Source organism: Apium graveolens, chromosome 10, assembly GCF_009905375.1.
Source record: "Apium graveolens cultivar Ventura chromosome 10, ASM990537v1, whole genome shotgun sequence".
Lineage (NCBI taxonomy): Eukaryota > Viridiplantae > Streptophyta > Magnoliopsida > Apiales > Apiaceae > Apium > Apium graveolens.
In genome coordinates this window covers 148,047,588-148,071,930 of record NC_133656.1, presented here as the reverse complement: position 1 = coordinate 148,071,930, position 24,343 = coordinate 148,047,588, and the positions used below count along the sequence as shown (strand labels likewise).

At 37.6% G+C, this 24,343-nt stretch overlaps 1 non-coding gene across 1 annotated transcript; it reads right to left on the bottom strand.

Moving 5' to 3' along the window:
• Nucleotides 1–1,065: 1,065 nt before the first annotated feature.
• Nucleotides 1,066–1,172, bottom strand: LOC141694425 (small nucleolar RNA R71). The gene has a single exon (XR_012563732.1). It is a non-coding gene; the product is annotated as a small nucleolar RNA R71 (small nucleolar RNA).
• Between the last annotated feature and the right edge of the window lie 23,171 nt (nucleotides 1,173–24,343).

The window sequence follows — 24,343 nt, the reverse complement described above, 5'->3', positions numbered from 1 at the left end:
ATTGATGCCTATTCAACTTCTATCTTAATTATGGATGCTTGGTAGAATGGTATTTGTACAACGAAAGTTGGCATTTATCAGTTTCGTGTTGTTCGATTAATATCATCACCATTACATGCTAAGGGTAATAACAATAACTATTAAATGAAGTAGTAATGAAGTTATGATCTCATGTGTGTTTAATATTGATAATTTAAGTGTTTAATTCTCGTAGTTAATATTAGTTAATCAACCTTAATTGTTATTTTCTTGACATTGAAGAGTAATCATACATTGGTGAGTAAGTGTTAATTAAATATAATTAATCAGAGTCTCTTTGGGAACGAACTAGAAATCATTCTATACTACTTGAGGACGCGTATACTTGCGTGATTTATTTAGCGCGTGTTTTCTCCCTAACAAAATTTTGGCGCTGCTGCCGGGGACTCGGTTTTAATTTGTTTAGTTTATGTACTTACCATCAGTGGTCAATAGGATTCATTGATTAAGACTTATTACTTATCGCTTCCGGTTGTGTTTCAGGTACTCTAGCGAACGTTTATGCAAACACGTTCTCGCACCCGCATGAGAAATCTAGATACGGCTGAGGAGACAGATACAACTCTTGACTTTTCGGAGAAGATAATTTTTGAAGATTCGGATAAAGAGAGTGAAAAGAAAGAACCTGTAACAATGGGTGATCGTATAGTTCTAGCTGATCCAGCTCTTATGGACTTTTCTCGGCCTAATATTGATGACATTCAGTCAAGCATCATTCATCCGGCTATTCTGGCCCATACTTTTGAAATCAAGTCGGGCACTATTCAGATGGTGCAGAATTCTATTTCTTTCGGAGGTGCTGCGACTGAAGATCCCAACATGCATATCAGGAATTTTGTCAAGATCTATAGTACTTTCAAATATAATGGTGTTACTGATGAGGCTATCAAGCTGAGGCTTTTCCCATTCTCTCTGAGGGACAAAGCTAAGGACTGGTTACATTCTTTACAAGCCGGGTCCATCACTACTTGGGAAGATCTCGCGCAAAAGTTTCTGGTGAAGTTCTATCCAATGGCCAAGACTGCAGCTATGAGGAGTGCTCTTACTCAGTTTACGTAGCAACAATGAGAATCTATGTGCGAAGCTTGGGAGCGCTACAAGGAGATGTTGAGAAAGTGTCCACATCATGGTATGCCTGACTGGATGGTGATCACTAGTTTCCACAATGGTTTGGGGGCCAATCTAGGCCCATGCTCGATGCAGCTTCTGGAGGCGCTTTGTGGGCCAAAATCTATACTGAGGCTTATAATCTCATTGAAACTATAGCTGCAAACGAGTATCAAAACCCAACTCAAAGGATGATGCCTGGGAAGGTAGCAGGTATTCTGGAAGTTTATGCAGCTACAGCTATTGCAGCGCAGCTCCAAGCGCTGTCTATGAAGGTCGATTCTTCAGCCAACTATGGAGTCAATCAAATAGCTATTGTCTGTGAGCTTTCTGCAGGCTCTCATGCTACGGATCAGTGTTCTCTTGTTAATGAATCTGTTCAATATGTGAACAATTTTCAGAGATCGCAGCAGCCTGTGCCCGCTACTTATCATCCTAATAACAGAAATCATCCCAATTTCAGCTGGAGCAATAATCAGAATACGGTTCAGCAACCATATCAACAAGCTGCAAGTAAATAGTTTAATCCACCCGGATTCCAGCAACCTCAACAATATGCTCAAAGGCAATAATATCCTCAACAAGGAGGTGCTGCTCCACCTTCTAGTGCTGATTTCAAGGAGTTAAAGCTGTTGTGCAAAAGTCAGGCTGTTTCTATCAAGATCTTGGAAAATCAAATTAGACAAATAGCCAATGCCTTGCTCAATCGTGAACCTGGCACACATCCCAGCGATACTGAAGTGCCAGGCAGGAAGGAAGCTAAAGAGCAAGTCAAAGCTGTCACCTTAAGGTCTGGAAAAGTTGTTGATGCTGAAAAAGCAAAAGATGGAGAAGCTGAAGTTGTAGATGAAGAAGAAAAACAAAAGGAGGAAGAGGGGGAACCAAGGAAAACTACTGTTGAACACACTCTGCCTGAGGGTAATACAGGGGAGAAATAACTCTATCCTCCACCAAGTTTTCCTAAGAGATTGCAAAAACAAAAGCTGGACAAGCAATTTGGTAAGTCTCTAGAGGTGTTCAAGAAACTTCACATCAACATACCTTTCGCTGAGGCTCTGGAGCAAATGCCTAGTTATGCGAAATTCATGAAATGTATTCTTTCAAGGAAGGTGAAACTAGATGATCTTGATACCGTTGCTTTGACGGAAGAGTATAATGCCGTGCTACAGCAAAAGTTACCTCCAAAGCTGAAGGATCCAAGTAGCTTCACCATTCCTTGCACCATTGGCAAGTTGTCATTCAACAAGTGCCTTTACGATTTGGGAGCAAGCATCAATCTGATGTCGTTGTCTATCTTCAAAAAGCTGAATTTGCCTGATTCGAAGCCCACCTACATGTCTCTATAATTGGCTGATCGTTTGATTACATACCCACGAGGCATCGTGGAGGACGTGCTAGTAAAGGTGGACAAGCTCATCTTTCCTGCAGACTTTGTCATTCTGGATTTTGAGGAAGATAAGAAGATTCCCATAATCTTGGAAAGACCTTTCTTGGCTACAGGCCGTACTTTGATAGATGTGCAAAAAGTGAACTTACTATGAGGGTGCAAGATCAGGATGTGACATTCAATGTGTTCAATGCAATGAAATTCCCTACGGAAGATGAAGAGTGCTTCAAGATGGATTTGATCGATTCTACAGTTATTTCAGAACTTGATCATGTGCTAAGGTCTGATGCCTTAGAAAAAGCCTTATTGGGGGGATTTGACAGTGATGATGAGGAAGGCAATGAGCAGTTACAATATCTAAATGCTTCTCCTTGGAAACGAAAGCTAGACATGCCATTTGAATCTCTTGGTAATACTGATCTCAAGAATGCTGAGGGAAAGCTCAAACCATCTATTGAGGAAACACTTACTTTGGAGCTTAAACCATTGCCTGAACACTTGAGGTATGCTTTTTTAGGTGATGCATCTACTTTACCTGTTATTATTACATCTGACCTTTCAGGTAGTGATGAGGACAAACTCATGAGGATTTTGAGAGAATTCAAATCGGCCATCGGATGGATTATAGCAGATATAAAAGGGATCAACCCTTCGTACTGCATGCATAAAATTCTTCTAGAGGAAGGTAGTAAGCCGACTGTTGAGCAACAACGAAGGCTTAATCCTATCATGAAAGAAGTGGTGAAGAAAGAAATTCTAAAGTGGCTAGATGCAGGAATCATATATCCTATTTCTGGCAGTTCTTGGATGAGCCCGGTGCAATGTGTACCTAAGAAATGAGGTATTATTGTGGTAGCAAATGAGAAGAACGAGCTCATCCCCACTCAAACAGTCACAAGATGGAGGGTATGCATGGATTATAGAAAGTTGAATAAATCCACAAGAAAGGATCACTTCCCTCTTCCATTTATTGATCAGATGTTTGACATGTTGGCTGGTCATGAGTATGATTGTCTTCTGGATGGTTATTCGGGCTATAATCAGATTTGCATTGCACCAGAAGATCAAGAGAAGACTACTTTCACTTGTCCATTCAGCACGTTTGCTTTTCGCAGAGTTTCTTTTGGCTTATGTGGTGCACCTGCCACTTTTCAGAGATGCATAATGGCTATATTCTCTGATATGATTGGAAATAATGTCGAAGTGTTCATGGACGACTTCTCCGTCTTTGGACATTCGTATGATGAATGCTTGAATAATCTCCGTTTGGTGCTCAAAAGGTGTGTGGAAACCAATCTGGTGCTCAATTGGGAAAAATGTCACTTCATGGTGCAACAAGGCATCATTCTTGGGCACAAGGTCTCTAGTAAGGGTCTTGAGGTGGATAAAGCCAAGGTGGGAGTCATTGAAAATCTTTCGCCACCTATTTCTGTGAAAGGAATCCGTAGTTTTCTTGGTCATGCGGGTTTTTATCGGCATTTCATCAAGGACTTCTCTAAGATATCTAAACCGTTATGCAACTTGCTCGAGAAAGATATGCCTTTCAAATTTGATGATGAATGCTTGGCAGTATTCGAGACTCTCAAGTAGAGTTTGATCACTGCACCAGTTATACAACACCTGATTAGAGAGAACCTTTTGAGTTGATGTGTGATGCAAGTAATTATGCAGTGGGAGCAGTTCTTGGGTAGCGGAAGTCTAATATCTTTCATGTGGTCTACTATGCTAGTAAGACGCTAAATTGAGCCCAATTGAACTACACCACAACTGAGAAGGAGCTCTTAGCTATAGTTTTTGGTTTCAAAAAATTTCGATCTTATCTACTTGGGACAAAGGTGTCAATATTCACTGATCACGCTGGCATTCGCTATTTGGTCTCAAAGAAGGATTCGAAGCCTAGACTTATTCGTTGGGTGCTCTTGCTACAGGAATTTGAGTTAGAGATCAAGGATCGAAAAGGTACTGAAAATCAAGTAGCTGACCATCTCTCTAGATTAGAGAATCCCGATTCTACTTCACATGATAAGACATTGATCAACAAATCTATTCCGGATGAGCAGTTGTTCCCAATTCAAGAGGAAGAGCCATGGTTCGCAGACATTGTGAACTATCTTGTTAGCAATATAATTCCTCTTAATATGAATGCGGCTCAAAAGAAGAAGTTTCTGCATGAGGTGAAGTGGTACATGTGGGATGAACCATATTTGTTTAGACAAGGAGCTGACCAGATCATCAGGAGATGTATCCCATTCTGTGAGACGGAGGGGATATTACGAGACTGTCATTCCACAGTTTATGGTGGATATTATGGTGGTGAAAAGACAACAGCTCGTATTCTTCAAGCAGGTTTTTTCTGGCCAACGTTGTTTAAGGATGCACATCAGTTCGTTTTAAGGTGTGATCGTTGCCAAAGAGTTGGGAATCTTACCAGAAAGGATGAGATGCCTTTAAATGTGATGCTTGAAGTTGGGGTCTTCGATGTTTGGGGAATCAATTTCATGGGACCATTTATCTCATCCTGCAATAATCAGTACATCTTGCTGGCAGTCGATTATGTCTCGAAATGGGTAGAAGTCAAGGCTCTGCCGACTAATGATGCAAATGTAGTGTTGAGTTTTCTTCATAAGCAGATATTCACAAGGTTTGGAACACCACGAGTTATCATAAGTGATGAAGGGTCGCATTTATGCAATCGTAAGTTCACTTCTATGATGCAACGCTACAATGTGAATCATTGCATCGCTACTGCCTATCATCCGCAAACTAATGGTCAAGCTGAAGTGTCGAATAGAGAGATCAAGCGCATTCTAGAGAAAGTCATTTGTCCGTCAAGGAAATATTGGTCTTTGAAGCTCGATGAAGCTGTTTGGGCTTATAGAATAATATACAAGACTCCACTTGGGATGTCCCCATTTCAACTTGTCTATGGTAAGGGATGTCATTTACCTGCAGAGCTTGAGCATAAGGCTTATTGGGCATTGAAGAAGTTAAACCTTGATCTAGATGCAGCTGGGAAGAAGCGAATGCTTCAGTTAAATGAACTTGATGAATTTCGACTTCAAGCGTATGAAAATAACAAAATGTGCAAGGAAAAAGTAGAAAGGTGGCATGATAAGAAGCTATCTCCTAAGTCATTCGAGCCGGGGCAACAAGTTCTTCTATTCAAGGAAACTGTAAGTCTCAAAATCACTCCATTTATGTTGGAGATATTTAGGACTTACCCTTACCTCATGCCTGACATGAGGTCTACAATTATATCTAGTGCAGTAATGGTTCTTGTACCTTTAGAAGAACAAACACAGGAATACCAACAGGGACCTTCCCATACTGAGACCCCTTCTTCTTTACCATTAGAAGCTAGGAAGCCAACCACTTCATCCTCTCAAAAGGGTGAAGTGAGTAAAAAGAAGAGAAAGCAGACACCATTAACTGTAATAAATGAGAGTGGTAAGGACCAAAGAGAACAAGAGTCAACCTTGGTCAAGAAAACAAAGAAGGCAACACAAACTGAGTTGACCACTCAAGCCACCTCTGCATCCTCCCAAAATGATGTATTTGAAAAAGAGGTGTTGGGTAATGAATTACACACAAAGGGGGGGGGGGTGAATGTGTTTTAGTGTTTTTATGCTTTTCTTGAACTGTTTTGGTTTTGAACAAAGTAAATCAAATCTTATAGTAATATGTGTTATAACAGAAATTAAACATGCAGCTATGAATACAACAGATCTTTCAAAACTCGCTTAATTTTATATTAAAATTAAGAATGTTTTGCTACAAAATTTCTAGGCTTTTTGTTGTTAAAGAGATTAGCTTCAATCTTGAGAGAATACAAGAATTTCTAATCTAATTGTTACAAACTAACAAAGGACCAGTGTTAACTTTATATCACAGTTAACTTCTGGTTTACACAGTGTATAATAAGACATGCTTTTTAATTTAGTAGTCACTTATCATTTCCATTTTAGGAAAAGTATATCTTCCATTTATGGCTTTGCATATCTTTGCATACTGTGTTAACTTTGATCTTCCTTTGTCAGTTAATCTTCACCCTTGATCTTGCACACTCTTCAAGCTGCTTTTTGTAGACTTGTCAATCCAGCTGGTTGGATTGTTTGTTGATTGTTAATCTTGGATATTGAACTGATCTGTAATTTGTACTTTGAGATTTTACCTCGAGATCTCCAGTTAGGCATAATATGTATTATAATTAACAATATATGAGCATTCTCATAGTACTCATGAAAGTCTTGGTCAAGAAGAAATGAACCAAGTTTGATATTTTAATGCGACGAAGTCGCAAAATATTCAGTATATATATACATATATACTTCTCACAATCTTTGAAATCCTCTGACATGTATAATATACACAGAGTTCCAGTTTATAACTGTATAAAAATATCGTTGCAAGGTGATCTCATATATCTAACCTTGTCTCAACGTTTTTTTGAAAATCTTTGTCATGCATAAGATAATCATTTACTAGATATAAGTTGAAAAGATGAAGTTCCAAGATACTCCAATATACTTATATCTTTTCTGAATACTACTTGAACTATCATCGTTCAAGTTATAATTGGTTTCAAAAGTTCATCACACAGATGAGACTACAAGATAAGACTTGAATAGATTCAATCTTTGAAATATTATTGAATGAAATAAAGTTACGAGATACTTCATTAAGTCCCGATATAGATATATCCATATATATCTCTCACACATTTCCTGAAAACCTCTGTCATGTAAAGTATAAACAGAGTTGCAATATCCAATGAATTTGGAAAGAAAAGAATTTTGGCATAAACCCGATATCTTGCTGATCAGGCAAAGATACCAATAAGTAACCTATTCTACTGTAGATGGATGAATTCCTCGCCGGTCATCACCCTGGCCGCATTAGGACCTCGCGCTAGACCGTTACCCGGCCACTCACGCGTGGATGGACTGTCACCCAGCCTCTTACACCTTCATAGACCGTACCCCGGCCTGTCGCTTATGCAGACTCAATTAGATGGACTTACTTCCCGAACGTTGGGCAAGTAATCAAATTATTTTCTCAAAACAGCAACCTCGTTACGAATATAAAATATACCACAGAGCCGGATCCCCAAGATTTTTGAGCGAATATTCAAGTCTCCTTCGAAAGGAAGATCTTAAATCTGAAAATGAGTTTTGGGATCTGCTCTAACTTTTAAAATCATTTGGAAGACTCGAAAACATTTTTAAGAATATTTGGAGTAAAGCTGATTTAATGAAATAAATCAGTCCTGATATATTAGAAAATATCTGAATATTATTATTTAAATAATATTCCCATAAGGATAATCCTTATAAAAATAATTGAAGTAAAAGTTTTAAAACTCATACTTGAAATGAATAATAAATAACCAAGGATATACTTATACGAAAGTACGATCTTTATTTGAATAATCAAAAAGGAGTTTGATTATCGAAACATTATTCTTTAATAAAATAAAGAATATTATTTAATAAATAAGAGGAGTCATAAGTCCTCAAATGAATATTCAAAATAATATTCATTAAATAAAATAAACGGAGTCTTAAGTCCTCGAATGAATATTCAAAATAATATTCATTAAATAAAGTAAGCGGAGTCATAAGTTCTCGAATGAATATTCAGAATAATATTCATTAAATAAAATAAAGTTATCGAATAAACCTTATTCGATTAATAGTTTTGAAAACTATATCAATATATATATATATATATATATTATACTCGGGAACATCAACTCCCGGTTTAGAAAAATGTTCACCTTTGGGTCCCCTATACTAAGGGTATACGCAACTACTGCTCATCTCTAGCATATGTATTATGCAACTTATAAGCAATTGAATCAACAATTAGATATCAAGATTAAGAAACAGACATGCATATATACCATATCATATGCTCCACTATATCGCAAGATTTGCTAATAACAATCATGCACTTATCACAAGATAATGCATATACATATATTTACATCACAACAACAGTATAACGGGTAGAAAACTTGCCTGAGTGTTCCGGGGTAGATTTAAGCTTAGAGTGGGTCCGTTAACCTATGAACAAAAACATAAGCCGGAATTAAACCACGGTCGCTTAAGAAACTAGACTTTAACCATTTAGAGCCCTAACGTTCGCTTTCGCGCTTAACGATTCACTTAAGTCGCTCGAGTACCCTCGGCTCCACCATTTTTAATAAATTAATCATTAAGAGTTTTAAGGCGATTCTTTCACGAGTACCTTACCAACTGCCTAATCCACATAACATAATTGTTTCATACCCCAATTAGTAATTTAAAGTCCTTAACTAAGGTTTTAAAGTAAGGCGAGGGGTAATGGTTCGGTCGCGAAGCGCCGTTACTTAAAACAGTCGTTTCTACTAAACCGTACATCGGATTCAAACGAACCACATATCAAAACAAAGCTCGTAACATGAACTATCTAATAATGGTAATGGTCAGAACCTAACAGTGAGTTCATGGGTCCTGATGTTAAGAACAAAAACAGTCTAAAGTAAATCGGGCATTACGACGGCTATGTTTACGCGATTACCAAATTTTATCCTACTCCAAATCAATCCACAATCAACCACAATTCAACCATACAACCAAACTCCATCCATACATTACTAAAACATCCCCAACACATCAAGTTCTCCAATTTATATTATTCTCAAACATGAACTAAAACTATTCTTAAGTTCATTAACTAATAACAAAGATTTACAACTCCAAAAACATCACAAAACCAACTAATCTCTACATATTCAATCACCATGCTTCTCATGAACTATCCTACTCATAATAAGCTCTTAATATTCAATAACAATGCTGGGTTAAGAGATTATACCTTCCTTGGTGAGTAAGAGTAACTAAGGAGCTTGGAATCACCCTTGAAAGTCCTTACCAAAGCTTAATCTAACCAAAAACACAAGATCAAACAATTTAAATTTCTTGAAAACACTATTCACTCTCTTCTTAAATGATTTATTGAAAGAGATTGTGAAGGAATTTGGAGCTTAAACTCCTAGGATAGCCATAACTAATCATAAGGAATCTTGGATAATTACCTTGCAATTTAACAATGTTTGGATCTTGGATTTTGAAATTTTCCTCTTTGAAAAACAAGAAAAGCCGAGAGCTTCTCTTGAATAATGAGAGTCAACTTTGTTTTTGTGTTTTTTAATTTGTTTGGCTTGGTTGATCCACTTTTTTTTTGATTTATTACCTTTTAACCATGGTGAATTTTGTGTGGTTTATAATCAACCAACCTTCCTTCCTTTTTGGTCATGCTTAGGTCATCATTCTTATGTCATCTTCCCATGCTTGTCCTCTTCTTATTGGTTTGATGACATCATCCTCACTAACCTCTTTGATTAGCTCCTAATTACTTGGCTAATGACCGCTGATCTGTTATACGGTTCGCTTAACTTTCGTTTATCGTTTGAGGGATCATACACGGGATCTTATTACTTGGGTTTCCTTAACCCTTCTCAATACATTATATTCCTTTTATGATCCTTTCTTATAATCCTTAAATTTAAATCCTTTTTATCATGTTCCCTTATACTCAAATCTTTCGGTATCTGGTGGATTTTCGGGAAAAATCAAAGTGTTCGAATTTGGATTCTGACGATCTTTACATACACTTATATCCCATATAAAGTACTAATAAGATCTCAGAATAACAATAGAAGAACCCCTACATAGTGTGGCATGGAAAGTTTTCTTATTCAGCATAATCAGCAAAACACTATTCATAAGGGTTACTAAAAGTTTAAAAATTTTGGGGTTATTACAGTCTCCCCTCCTTAAAAGGATTTCGTCCCGGAATCAGGAAAAAAATGAATAGGGATACTTTCTTAGCATTGCACTTTCAAACTCTCTAGTCAATCTTCCAACATTGTGGTTCTATCATCAAACTCTGACTAGTTTGATAGCCCTTCTCCTAAGCACTTGTTCCTTTTCAATCTATAACCCTTCCTGGTTGCTCCATATAGGTTACGTCGGGTTGCATGTCTATGCGCTCATATGCCCCTATTTGTCTGGCATCCGAATTATACTTCCTTAATATTGATACGTGGAACACGTTATGAACTTGCTACATGTTCGGGGGTAGGGCTAGCTCATATGCTAACTTTCCAACACGTCTTAATACCTCAAAGGGTCCAACAATTCGTTGGCTTAGCTTTCCTTTCTTTCCGAACCTCATCCATCCTTTCCAAGGTATACCTTTAACATTACTAGGTCCCCTATTTCCTATTCCTTGTCCTTTCGTGTCAAATCAACATACTTTTTATGTCCACCTTGGGCTACTACCAGCCGTCCTCTGATTAGATCTATTATATCCTTGGTCCTTTGGACCACTACTGGTCTGAGCATCTTATGCTCTGTAACATCATCCTATCATAAGGGAGATCGACATTGACTTCCCTCAAGGATCTCATAAGGCGATATCTCAATACTGACATATGATCTATTGTCGTAAGAAAACTCAATCCGTATTAAGTGACCATTTCAAATTCTTTCAAGTCTATTGCACAGACTCTCATCATAGCTTCTAGCATTATAGCTTTTGCTTCTCAATACCCATTCTTTTCCAGTTCGTAGTCATTACTATCTTCCGTACATAATACTATACCGGTTACACTTTTGCTCGTTATCATTCTATAACCTTTTAATAATTGCACGAACGCGTTAGATTCGGAATACCACCGCACTGATACTACTCCTTTCTAGCTGCTTCTATCTTTGAAAGCTTGATCCATCGTATAGAAGTAAAATAATTTATTGAGAGATCACTATAATCATGAACACTTGTTTTTATCGCATAGTTAGTACAGAAGGTGGCCAGCCTTTAGTACTTGACAAACAATTAAACAACATGTGGTATCCTACTAGGCTTCTATCATACAGATAGATAGTCATTCGGCAATACCTCCCCTTCTGGAAGGGTTGTTCTTCTCAGCTTACATGAAATGAAAAGAAGAGAAAAGAGCGAACTGAAGAGAATTGTATATACGTAAAAACTTTATTGCCATAAATATCTGGCTTGGAATTTACCTCTGAACTATAGAGGTTTGTCATAGGAGAACAAAACATATACGTATATATATCAACATCAAGTATTATAGCATCGTATTTCACTTGCCTAAATACTATTCCGTCCATCATTCTATGGACCCATGCTCTTCCTCGAGCTTATACATAATCACCTTTGAAACTCCCTCGACATCGAAAATCGAATCTGGGATCTCATTCTAGACATCATCGTTACTAGAATTCTATGTTTGCACTGCAACCTTCCTCATATAGTAATACGACTCTCTATTGATAAGAAGGAATAAGTATTCAATAGGTAGATAATCGACTTAATTAGTCTATCAATGATAACTTATACATCACCACAACCCGATTAGTGGTACTTAATCTCAACATCCATTCCCATACAACTCTCACGGTTGTAATTAATCGGCTCATTACCCGCAGAATCATTCCTGCACTACTAAGGTCCACCGTTGACCTACTGTAGTCATTCATTTTCCATGAAGTCTTAATAGCTAACCATACGGAGTCCATACATCTCGTATCGAATTCTTCGAAGGAGGTAACATGATCACCGTTCATGATTTATGAAGAACACTCTTGAACTTGACGTACATATGACATGAAGCAGATAAAATTGCAGAAGAGTTTCAATGAAGGCAACGATAGCAGGTTAATACCATTCTTAATTATATGTCTTTATTGGGAGACATGCATCTCAAAGGTTCATTTAGTCATTCCGTAACATGGTCCTGGCTTATCTCAAGATAGTACCTTCTAAGATAGATAGCCCGCTCATGGCGATTATACGAATTAAACCTTTACCAAACTACTATTACTGTTGGGTATTGCACAGTCATCAGAAGGAATGTCAATCTTCCAAACCATAATACAACCTTCACGGCTTTAACCATTATTACTGTATTCCTCTGGCACGAGCGCCGATAATTGTCCTCTTACACTTAAAGTATTGGCCACCTCTTTGGCCTTTCCTGATAATAAAATTTCCTTACAATCAATGTCTTTTAAATGACCTTCAACTAAATTTTCTACCTCATCTCCAATCACTGCTTGTGTGAAAATGCTCTTCGTCACGCCTTGGTAAAAAAAATATCATCACTTTTCCATAAGTTATTGCCTCGATCTTTTAGAGGTTAACATTGTCACAATTGACTCTTGATCATACTTAGGACGTCTCTTATTTTGGGTCCTTCTTGATTTCACCAATCTCGACCCTTATTGGGTCAATCTATACTTTCTTATGGTTCAACATGTGCCCCACCTGGCATTATTATAATTACGTCACATTTCCTTTATCAAAATTTCTATTCTTGAGAACTTTGAATATTACCTTTCTCCTTGTAAAACCTCTAAGGTTATCCTTAAATTCTTCATCCGGTACTCCCTAGGTACAGGGCATATCAAGATACCATTTACTAATACTAGAACCATTGTTTAAGTACTTCTGAAAAATTTCTCTACTGATCTTTAAAGGTTGTTGTTACCTTAGTCCTTCATTCCATACTACCCAACTCATAATGTCCCTATTAAGGGTGAAATGCCAACCTTTATGCATTCCTTTATGGTTCATCTCAAGTTATCGAGGTTCTATCCTTAATTCCACCTTTTTTAAAAAGGTACTTACATCCTTCCATAGATAAATCAAGTCATGTATCCCTGATAAGGGTGTCTTATTCAATCATTCCCATCTCGATAGTATATGCCTAATTTCACAATAACATCTGTATTCAAAATGAGGTCAATCAATATGGCCTCCAAAAGATAACAATGGTTATCTACTTTTCTTTCCTAATTTGGTAGTGATCATATGGATGCTCTGGAAGATATTGGTCGTGTTCAACGTGAACTTCTTCTTAATAAATCTTTATTTACTTTTGTTGTTTATCTCAACAGTCATCTCAATGTTGGGATATCTTTTGTACTTGGTGTCTCCCTTTTGGGTATCAAGTCACAGGTGTTACATACACTTTCCATTTTTGAAGGTTACTTCCTTCATCCAATTTCCTAATTTCTTACTTTCTTGTCTTTTCCGTCTATCCGCGTCTCATTATTTATCCTTCGAACTATCTCAAGGTTTCCTCGAATCCTCCCAACTTGAAGGGGATAAAATATATGTATCTCCTATTCCTTCAATCATCAACTTTAACTCATGGTGAATCACCTTCATCCTGAAGATTACATACTTTTCTATTTCTATTGCTACGAGTCTTTAGGGATTCCTCATACCTAACTCCCTTATCATTCCTCAAACTCTATTGCCTTTATATTCCTTTCCACTTCAGTTTCTTTTTATTTACCTCTCTCTTACAATCATTTCACGAACCCACTAATCACTGACTTCAAACATCATGTTGTTCTGGGATTCTTGTCATCAGAACGAATCTTGACAACTTTTACAATCTTATATTCATAATTTATCATACTCGTCCGCCTTTGTTTTGGCTCTAAAGCTTTTACACTATCTCCATAACCTTGGGAATTACTTTCCCGAAAACAATTGTCTGAACTTTAATCAGTTTATTATAACCTCTGGCTCCGTGCCTTTCTTGGCCTTTCACCAACGGGTGGCCTCTCTCTTAGGAAGGTAAGTGACAAAAACAGTTTTTTGCGCTTCGTCAGTCATTTAGAATCTCAAATGATTCCTATATTTCCTTTAGCCAAGCTCTTGCCTCGACTGGGTCAACGGAACTCTGAGAGCTTAGCGACTTAAAGGTTATGAAAGGATTTCCTACCGCATTGTTTCCTCAAGGTTGTGGTTGGGAATAAGATTATAAGTTCTGTTTAGACAGGCACATGAATTTATGTATAGGAGTACCGTCCTGGTTCTCCCTATCTTGCTCGACTTCTGTTTTCTCAGTATGAAATGTTTTCTCATCCTCCCCATAATCGGGGTCATCCTACATATTTTAAATCCTCATTTTCCACTTCATTATGTTATGGGTTCCTTCTACCTTGATGGCGTCCTCCCTGACTATCACATTCAGGGTTTGCCCTAAATCTTATTCCTCAAACTATGACTTTCATCTAAGATCCAGTCCTTAAGCTCTTAAACATTTGGAACCCAAATTCTGTAGGGATACCTCATTATTCCCTCATCATCTTTCTAGGTATAAATCTCTTCTCCGGTCATTGGTTATCTGCCTCTATTCATCACTTTTTTCTTGGCACAATATGATCTTCTCCAATAATTCGGGCTGTATTGCAATCTCAAACAGCTTTTCGGTACCGGCTCCGGTTACCTTCACTTCTATTTCCATTTTCTCAAAATCTCTTGTCAACTCTCCCAAAGACATTTTCGTCTTGAGTCTCTCTTTTATACTAAGGGCATTAGCCAACATTTTGGCTTTCCCTGGATGATAAAGAATCTCATAATCGTAATCCTTGATTAGCTCTAACCACCTCCTCTGGCGCATGTTGAGCTCTTTTTGCGTGAAAATGTACTAGAGAACTTATGGTTTATGTAAATCTCGCACTTTTCTCCATACAAGTAGTGCCTCCAACCTTTAGGGCAAAACTATTGCCACGAGCCCAAGCTCATGGGTGGGGATATCGAATTTTATATTCCCTTAGTTGTCTTGACGCGTACGCGATTACCTTGCTATGCTGTATAAGAAGCACCCTAATTCCTTATGCGAAGCGTCACTACAAATCAAAAAAAATATCTCCTTTTCCATCCGGCAACGCCAACATAGGGGCCGTCACCAACCTTTGATTCAGTTCTTAAGAGTTGTTCTCGCATTTCTCTGTCCATTCGAACTTCTCAGTCTTACGAGTAAGCCGCGTTAAAGGGGCTACTATCTTTACAAACTTGAACGAACCTCCGGTAGTGACCGACCAATCCTACCTCTGGTAGTCGCCCTAACCATGGTCATCAATTCCTCAGTGGTCCTTTATTCATTCTTGTCAGGATCCTTCACGACATCCTTCTCAGCAATAATCCCTTCTAAGACAACATCCTCAACCGCTACATCCTCAATATGAACATCATCCGGTGCCGTGTTAGGACGCTCTATCGGATCCACAATCTGATCTCCAATACCTAATAAAATATCATCGCGTTGTTGCTCCTCAACCTCATGGTTCGGAGTCCCGCTACCATATAAGATAACGAACTACACCTCTATCACGATATTTATAAGGGTTCCCCTAAGGGTTTTAACTGTCAGTACTATGTTAGGTAGTCCGACTATGAACTTGGCAAGAGTTCTTATTTATCTTAGTGAACTTATTATTTTAACGTCACTTCATCTCTGAGGTTTATAACACTTGGCTCTGATACCATTTCTGTGACACCCCCAAATCCGGGGTCAGAGATCCGGGTTGTCACGAGTTCCATTTCCCTTAATAATACTTAATCTTAATAATCAACCAACTACTGCGTACTGTGACCCCACAATATACACACAAACCACAAGTTATAGTCTCAAAGATGAACACCAAACAATAACACAAGTCATTTTATTCCACAATTATAAGTCATTACACCTCAAAAGGGTTTCTGAATAAATTTACATATTCTTTGCCATTATTATAATTCATAAATATATATAAGTCTGATACATCAAAAGTTGAAAGCCTAGCCTATTGGTAGACCCTACCTCAGCTACAACGACATCAACGCCTACAGGAAACTGCGGAACGTTTCCTATCCGCTCGTAAATTGGGAACTTGATCCTGTTCATCTTGTCTATCTGTTGTTGTGTGATGAAAGAAGAAAGCAAGGGTGAGCAACAAGCCCACCGAAATAATATGTATTATAATTAACAATATATGAGCATTCTCATAGTACTCATGAAAGTCTTGGTCAAGAAGAAATGAACCAAGTTTGATATTTTAATGCGACGAAGTCGCAAAATATTCAGTATATATATACATATATACTTCTCACAATCTTTGAAATCCTCTGACATGTATAATATACATAGAGTTCCAGTTTATAACTGTATAAAAATATCGTTACAAGGTGATCTCATATATCTAACCTTGTCTCAACGTTTTTCTGAAAATCTTTGTCATGCATAAGATAATCATTTACTAGATATAAGTTAAAAAGATGAAGTTACAAGATACTCCAATATACTTATATCTTTTCTGAATACTACTTGAACTACCACCGTTCAAGTTATAATTGGTTTCAAAAGTTCATCACACAGATGAGACTACAAGATAAGACTTGAATAGATTCAATCTTTGAAATATTATTGAATGAAATAAAGTTATGAGATACTTCATTAAGTCCCGATATAGATATATCCATATATATCTCTCACACATTTCCTGAAAACCACTGTCATGTAAAGTATGAACAGAGTTGCAATATCCAATGAATTTGAAAAGAAAAGAATTTTGGCATAAACCCGATATCTTGCTGATCAGGCAATGATACCAATAAGTAACCTATTCTACTGTAGATGGATGAATTCCTCGCCGGTCATCACCCTGACCGCATTAGGACCTCGCGCTAGACCGTTACCCGGCCACTCACGCGTGGATGGACTGTCACCCAGCCTCTTACACCTTCATAGACCGTACCCCGGCCTGTCGCTTATGCAGACTCAATTAGATGGACTTACTTCCCGAACGTTGGGCAAGTAATCAAATTGTTTTCTCAAAATAACAACCTCGTTACGAATATAAAATATACCACAAAGCCGGATCCCCAAGATTTTTGAGCGAATATTCAAGTCTCCTTCGAAAGGATGATCTTAAATCTGAAAATGAGTTTTGGGATCCGCTCTAACTTTTAAAATCATTTGGAAAACTTGAAAACATTTTTAAGAATATTCAAAATAATATTCATTAAATAAAATAAACAGAGTCTTAAGTCCTCGAATGAATATTCAAAACAATATTCATTAAATAAAGTAAGCGGAGTCATAAGTCCTCGAATGAATATTCAGAATAATATTCATTAAATAAAATAAAGTTATCGAATAAACCTTATTCGATTAATAGTTTTGAAAACTATATCAATATATATGTATTATGCAACTTATAAGCAATTGAATCAACAATTAGATATCAAGATTAAGAAACAGACATGCATATATACCATATCACATGCTCCAATATATCGCAAGATTTGCTAATAACAATCATGCACTTATCACAAGATAATGCATATACATATATTTACATCACAACAACAATATAACGGGTAGAAAACTTGCATGAGTGTTCCGGGGTAGACTTAAGCTTAGAGTGGGTCCGGTAACCTATGAACAACAACATAAGCCGGAATTAAACCACGGTCGCTTAAGAAACTAGACTTTAACCATTTAGAGCCCTAACGTTCGCTTTCGCGCTTAACGATTCACTTAAGTCGCTCGCGTACCCTCGGCTCCACCATTTTTAATAAATTAACCATTAAGAGTTTTAAGGCGATTCTTTCGCGAGTACCTTACCAACTGCCTAATCCACTTAACATAATTGTTTCATACCCCAATTAGTAATTTAAAGTCCTTAACCAAGGTTTTAAAGTAAGGCGAGGGGTAATGGTTCGGTCGCGAAGCGCCGTTACTTAAAACAGTCGTTTCTACTAAACCGTACATCGGATTGAAACGAACCACATATCAAAACAAAGCTCATAACATGAACTATCTAATAATGGTAATGGTCAGAACCTAACAGTGAGTTCATGGGTCCTGATGTTAAGAACAAAAACAGTCTAAAGTAAATCGGGCATTACGACGGCTATGTTTACGCGATTACCAAATTTTATCCTACTCCAAATCAATCCACAATCAACCACAATTCAACCATACAACCAAACTCCATCCATACATTACTAAAACAGCCCCAACACATCAAGTTCTCCAATTTATATTATTCTCAAACATGAACTAAAACTATTCTTAAGTTCATTAACTAATAACCAAGATTTACAACTCCAAAAATATCACAAAACCAACTAATCTCTACATATTCAATCACCATGCTTCTCATGAACTATCCTACTCATAATAAGCTCTTAATATTCAATAACAATGCTAGGTTAAGAGATTATACCTTCCTTGGTGAGTAAGAGTAACTAAGGAGCTTGGAATCACCCTTGAAAGTCCTTACCAAAGCTTAATCTAACCAAAAACACAAGATCAAACAATTTAAATTTCTTGAAAACACTATTCACTCTCTTCTTAAATGATTTATTGAAAGAGATTGTGAAGGAATTTGGAGTTTAAACTCCTAGGATAGCCATAACTAATCATAAGGAACCTTGAATAATTACCTTGCAATTTAACAAAGGTTGGATCTTGGATTTTGAAATTTTCCTCTTTGAAAAACAAGAAAAGCCGAGAGCTTCTCTTGAATAATGAGAGTCAACTTTGTTTTTGTGTTTTTTGATTTGTTTGGCTTGGTTGATCCACTTTTGTTTTGATTTATTACCTTTTAACCATGGTGAATTTTGTGTGGTTTATAATCAACCAACCTTCCTTCCTTTTTTGTCATGCTTAGGTCATCATTCTTATATCATCTTCCCATGCTTGTCCTCTTCTTATTGGTTTGTTGACATCATCCTCACTAACCTCTTTGATTAGCTCCTAATTACTTGGCTGATGATCGCTGATCTGTTATACGGTTCGCTTAACTTTCGTTTATCGTTTGAGGGATTATACCCGGGATCTTATTACTTGGGTTCCCTTAACCTTTCTCAATATATTATATTCCTTTTATGATCCTTTCTTATAATCCTTGAATTTAAATCCTTTTTATCCTATTCCCTTATACTCAATTCTTTCGGTATCTGGTGGATTTCGGGAAAAATCAAAGTATTCGAATTTGGATTCTGACGATCTTTACATACACTTATATCCCTTATAAAGTACTAATAAGATCTCAGAATAACAATAGAAGAACCCCTACATAGTGTGGCATGGAAAGTTTTCTTATTCAGCATAATCAGCAAAACACTATTCATAAGGGTTACTAAAAGTTCAAAAATTTTGGGGTTATTACACTTTCTCCTTTTCTCCTTATACTCTGCTATACCCCTTGCTCTTCTTTCCTCTCTTACAATCATCCATTCAGCTAGAATTGATCTCCATGCTCTTGTAGCAGTATCCTTATCTTTCAATAAACTTATCACTCTCTTGATTTTTGTTGGAGAGAGTATCCATCAAATTGCTGCCTAGAAAAGTAAAGGACCCATCTTGAAAGTAGATTCTTACTTTCTTTAGAGTAACAACCCAGACACTAACTATTTCCTCAGCCAGTTGTTGAAAATAGTCCTCATCTGAACTGCACCAATTTAAGGGTAGAAAATCATTTGGCTTGAACAATTCCAAATGACCCTTTCAATAACTTCAACTTTTTCAGTAGGCTTAGCTTTCTTAGCTTTTCTCCCAACAGACTTGAAATGAGTTTTGTGTGATGGTTTGACAGAAGGTAAGACTGTGATTTTCTTTAGAGGTGTTTGGCTTGTGGTGATTGGAATTTTTAGAAAGGAGTTAGCAGTTTGCTTGTATAGGAATTTAGACTTAGAGGTTTGAGGTGGTTTGATGTTTAAGATTGTTGACTTTGAAGGTTGAGCTAAAGGTTGAGCTAGTTGTGTTTGGATTTATAGGGTTTGTTGTGGTTGTGAGCCATCATGTCTTTGTTTGCTCCTTCTTTCTCCTCTCCTCTTACTTTCACCATCCTTCTTCTTATCCTCCTTTATTTCTCCACCCTTGCTTCCAACTGCCCTACTAGATTGACTTAGATTTGAGCCAGAAGGGTTTTGATCATCTTTCTTATGCTCATCATCGTCCAAATTATCCTTGTTGATTTGAGTTTTGGGCAAGTTGGCTTCAGCATCCCTTAAATATCGCCCCAACAACTTAATCATCTCTTCATCTTCAAAAGTCTTATTCTTCTTTACCTTTAAGGCAATTTCCAGAGTCATGATTAGCTTTTTGTTGGCCATGACACATTGTTTAGGGATTTGGAAGTGTTTGAAGTGTTTGGTGGTAGGACAGATGTATGATATTCCCTTGTTTGGCTGTAGGTATGCTCCTGAAAAAGCAGCCACTTGAGCATTTTTCAGTTCAGCTAGCAGTTGAGTGTCTTCATGGATCACAACTATGACTTTGTTTATTAGAATATCCAACTCAGATGCCCTCCTTGAGATAAGATAATTGGGGGACATCTGCATACATCTATCTACCCTAGAGTCATTTATGTTGACCACTATCCTCTTATCCTGGAAATTGTCTTTAATCATCAAAATCACCCTTAATGAATTTATTGTCCTGTCCAAGGCCTTTTTGTAGGTGAAGAGGTTATTGTTGAGAGAAGCCCTTAGAGCCTTGAGCAATTCATCAAATTCCCTGCTCAGACTTAGTCCTTCAGCAGCCCTAAGGAGCCTCCCCATAGCAATATCTACTTCTTGACTTAAGCTCTTTTCAGCACCTTGGACATGTTGAGTAAATGATCTTGATTTTGCTAGCCTAGCCTCTATCTCTGCCTTAGTCTTGTTGGCAGGTATGAGAAGGGGAATAGGAATTTCAGGCCTTATCTGTTCAGGAAGTGATGGTAGAGGGATGTTGAGCTTCCCCATGATGGCTTCCAAAACAACAGAGTTTTGCATTTGAAGATGCTTGTGAGAGTCCATCGGGGTCTTGATGTTTGCCTGTTGACTCTTGACTAGAGAAGTTAAAACCTGAACTTGAGCATTGAGAGATGCATTGGAGGTTTTCAGAGAAGCTATATGTGTCTTAAGTGCTTGAAGGTCTTGTGGAGAGGAGCTTGTAGTAGAGAGAGCAGTAGATGGTCAAAATGTAGCTTGTACATGCATCTGAATTTCATCCATGACCAAAGGTGAAGGAGTGTATCTTGCAGTGTGCATTTGATCCAACTTCCACCTTGTGTCATTGGATTTAATGATGTGATCTTGAACTTTCTTGTACAAGGCTACAAAGGAGTCTTTCAGCTGATTTACACTCTTATCAATCCGACTGAGATCATACATTGACATTTGTTCTGAGAAGGTTTTGAATTGGTTTTTGATCTCAGTTTGAGAGGGGATGATTTGGTCCATCTTTTCCCTGACCATCTTCATAATCTTGTCTTGATGTCCATTCAATGTGATTTGAATTGCTTTGCCAAAGTTGTGGAAAGCCTTGATTTGAGCTTTATAAATCTCATTGATGGCATCATACACCTCTTGTGGAGTTAGGGATCTGACATTGCTTCCCAAAATTGTGATGTATTCCTCCCTGAATTTAGCTAACACAACATCCATTTTAATTGTGAATTCCTTGTCCAACCAAGCATCACAGTTAGCATCCTGACCAGCTTCATCAAAAAAAATTTCTTGAGTTTCTTCAACATCAGCCTGGTAGGTGAGCATGATAGCTTGGTAGTCCTGATTTGATATGTTGGATGTGAGTGCTGTTGTGAGATTTGTGCAAGGCCTCCAAGTTGATCAACTCTGAGATCTTCAATTATTGAAGGTTGATTTTCAGTGTCTTGGAGCCATTGGGAGATGAGGTATGATTGAGATGTGGAGGGTTGTGAATCAGAACCACCTGTGACCGAAGTCACAGTTTTACTCACAGATTGCTCTATTGTTTTGACAGGTTGTTGTTCCTCACATGTAGTGGGAACCTCCAATTGAATTGGAGGGGATTTGACTGGGTTACTGTCATGTGCACCCGTCTCGAACCCTTGTGCTTCTTGCAAAGCACTGTCACTTGAATGTGATAAAATTGCCTCCCCCATATCAGGATCATGGGCAATTGAACTCCTAGCATCAACTGCTAATGCAATTTCTGCTAGGGTTTTGAGGGGAGTTATTCCTATATGAGGAACCTCCAATTGAATTGGAGAGGATTTAGATAGCTCCCACTCTGGAGTACTACCCTCAAACCTTATAGTCTGTGAAGACTGATTTGCACATGAAGGTGCATTTAGTATCTCCATGGGGTCTTCAGTAAAAATTGATGAATCCCCCATGTTTTTTATGGTGTCATCAAGGTCAACTCCAACTAGTAGCCTCTCACCATCTGATTGTAGTGTCTGGGTGGTGAGCAGGGTTTCTTGAACCAAGTCACTTGATTTAGCTTGCACTTGAGAGTTAAATTCAAGTGTTGTAGATGGAGAAGAAATTTATGAGATTAGAAGTTGTTTCTCAGAAGTGAGTGTTGGCAGCTCCCCTTGAATGGATGAGGGAGCTTCAATAGATGTGCCCTCACTGTGTGTGTCATCCTTATTTCTTCTACCATACACTTGGATTTGATCAAGTGCAGGTTGTGCAGACTCTATACAGGATGCATTGGGGTGATTGCTCTTTTCAATAGACACACCCTGTTGAGAGGATGTATCTAGAGTCTGTTTTATCCCCATATTTACAACTACATCTTTTTGGGAGGATACAGAGGTTGTTTGAGTGGTCAGCTCAGATTTCTTACTCTTCTTTGATCCCTTGACCAAGGGTGACTCAATTTTTGTTTGATCCTCACCACTCTCAGTCAAAACTGTTAAGGTTACCTCCTTTCTCTTCCTTTTACTCACCTCATCCTTTTGAGAAGATGAGGTGGTTGGTTTCTTAGCTGCTAATGGTTTTGAAGGAACGGGCTCAACATGGGTAGGTTCATGTGGGTGTGCCTGTGTTTGTGCTTCCACAGGCTCAGGAACCATTGTTGCACTAATTTGACTTGCACTAGTTCTCATGTCTGGCATATAATACGGGTAAGTCTTAAATCTTTCAATCATGAAAGGTGTTAACTTAATACTTACTGGAACCTTATTCTTAGTAAGAAGTGATCCAAATAGAATTTTAGATACTTGCTTACAGTTGCCAATTAATGACCTGTTTACTTCTTCTAACATATGTATGTCATTAACTTTATAGTTTAAAGCTGGCATAATAAATCTAGGTAGAAAAATTTCCTTACCTCTTGATACCAATGACATTGTTAGCCTGGTGCTCAATTTCTCCAGTATGTAGTGTCCTATATTAATCTATTTATTGGTGGCCATTGAGTAAACCGGCTTCTGGACAACACTGGATATATTGTCAAACCCTAACTTCCTGCATGTGAATGCCCTTATTACTGAGTCAAAAAGAAAGCACCATTACCTCCTTGGATGCTTCTTGTTTATGCCGGCTAGGTTGATCTTCTCAGAATAATTGATGAAGTCCATGAATTCATACAGTTCATCCTGAGTTGGGGCCTTCACCAGCTTGTCAGTAGGATTACCCAGTGCCAGATTGACATCATTTTCAGAGATCTCCACATGTTATCCCTTGATTGTGCAGTTTATCACAATTGTTGCAGCTTGGTTCTCATGCACAATTGTCCTTCTTGTAGATGTGTTCCAAAAGTCCCCTAACATATCCAAATACAACAAAGGATTAACAGTAAGAGCACCTACAAAGTAGGTCTCAGATAAGAACATGACAAAGCATTGGAAAATCTCAGGCGCTTGATTTGCATCCTTGGGGATAAAGGGTACAATATTGTTGGCTGCCATTGATATGAGTTTGAAGTTTAGTGGATAAAAGAAATTAGTGAGAAAATAGTGAAAACGAGAGAGAAATTTGTTTTGGATTGAAAAGCTAGGTCACTTGAGATCTCGATAGTTGTACGTATGTATATGTATCGAGATGTCTAGGTATTTATAGTAAAAGCAAATGACATGTCGAGAACTCAAAAATAAATGTTTAGAATTTTTCTATCGAGAAGTCATTTTAAGAAATGAAAAACATATCTATGTCATTTTATTTATTCTTGTAGAGAACTAAAACGTAAGCTTA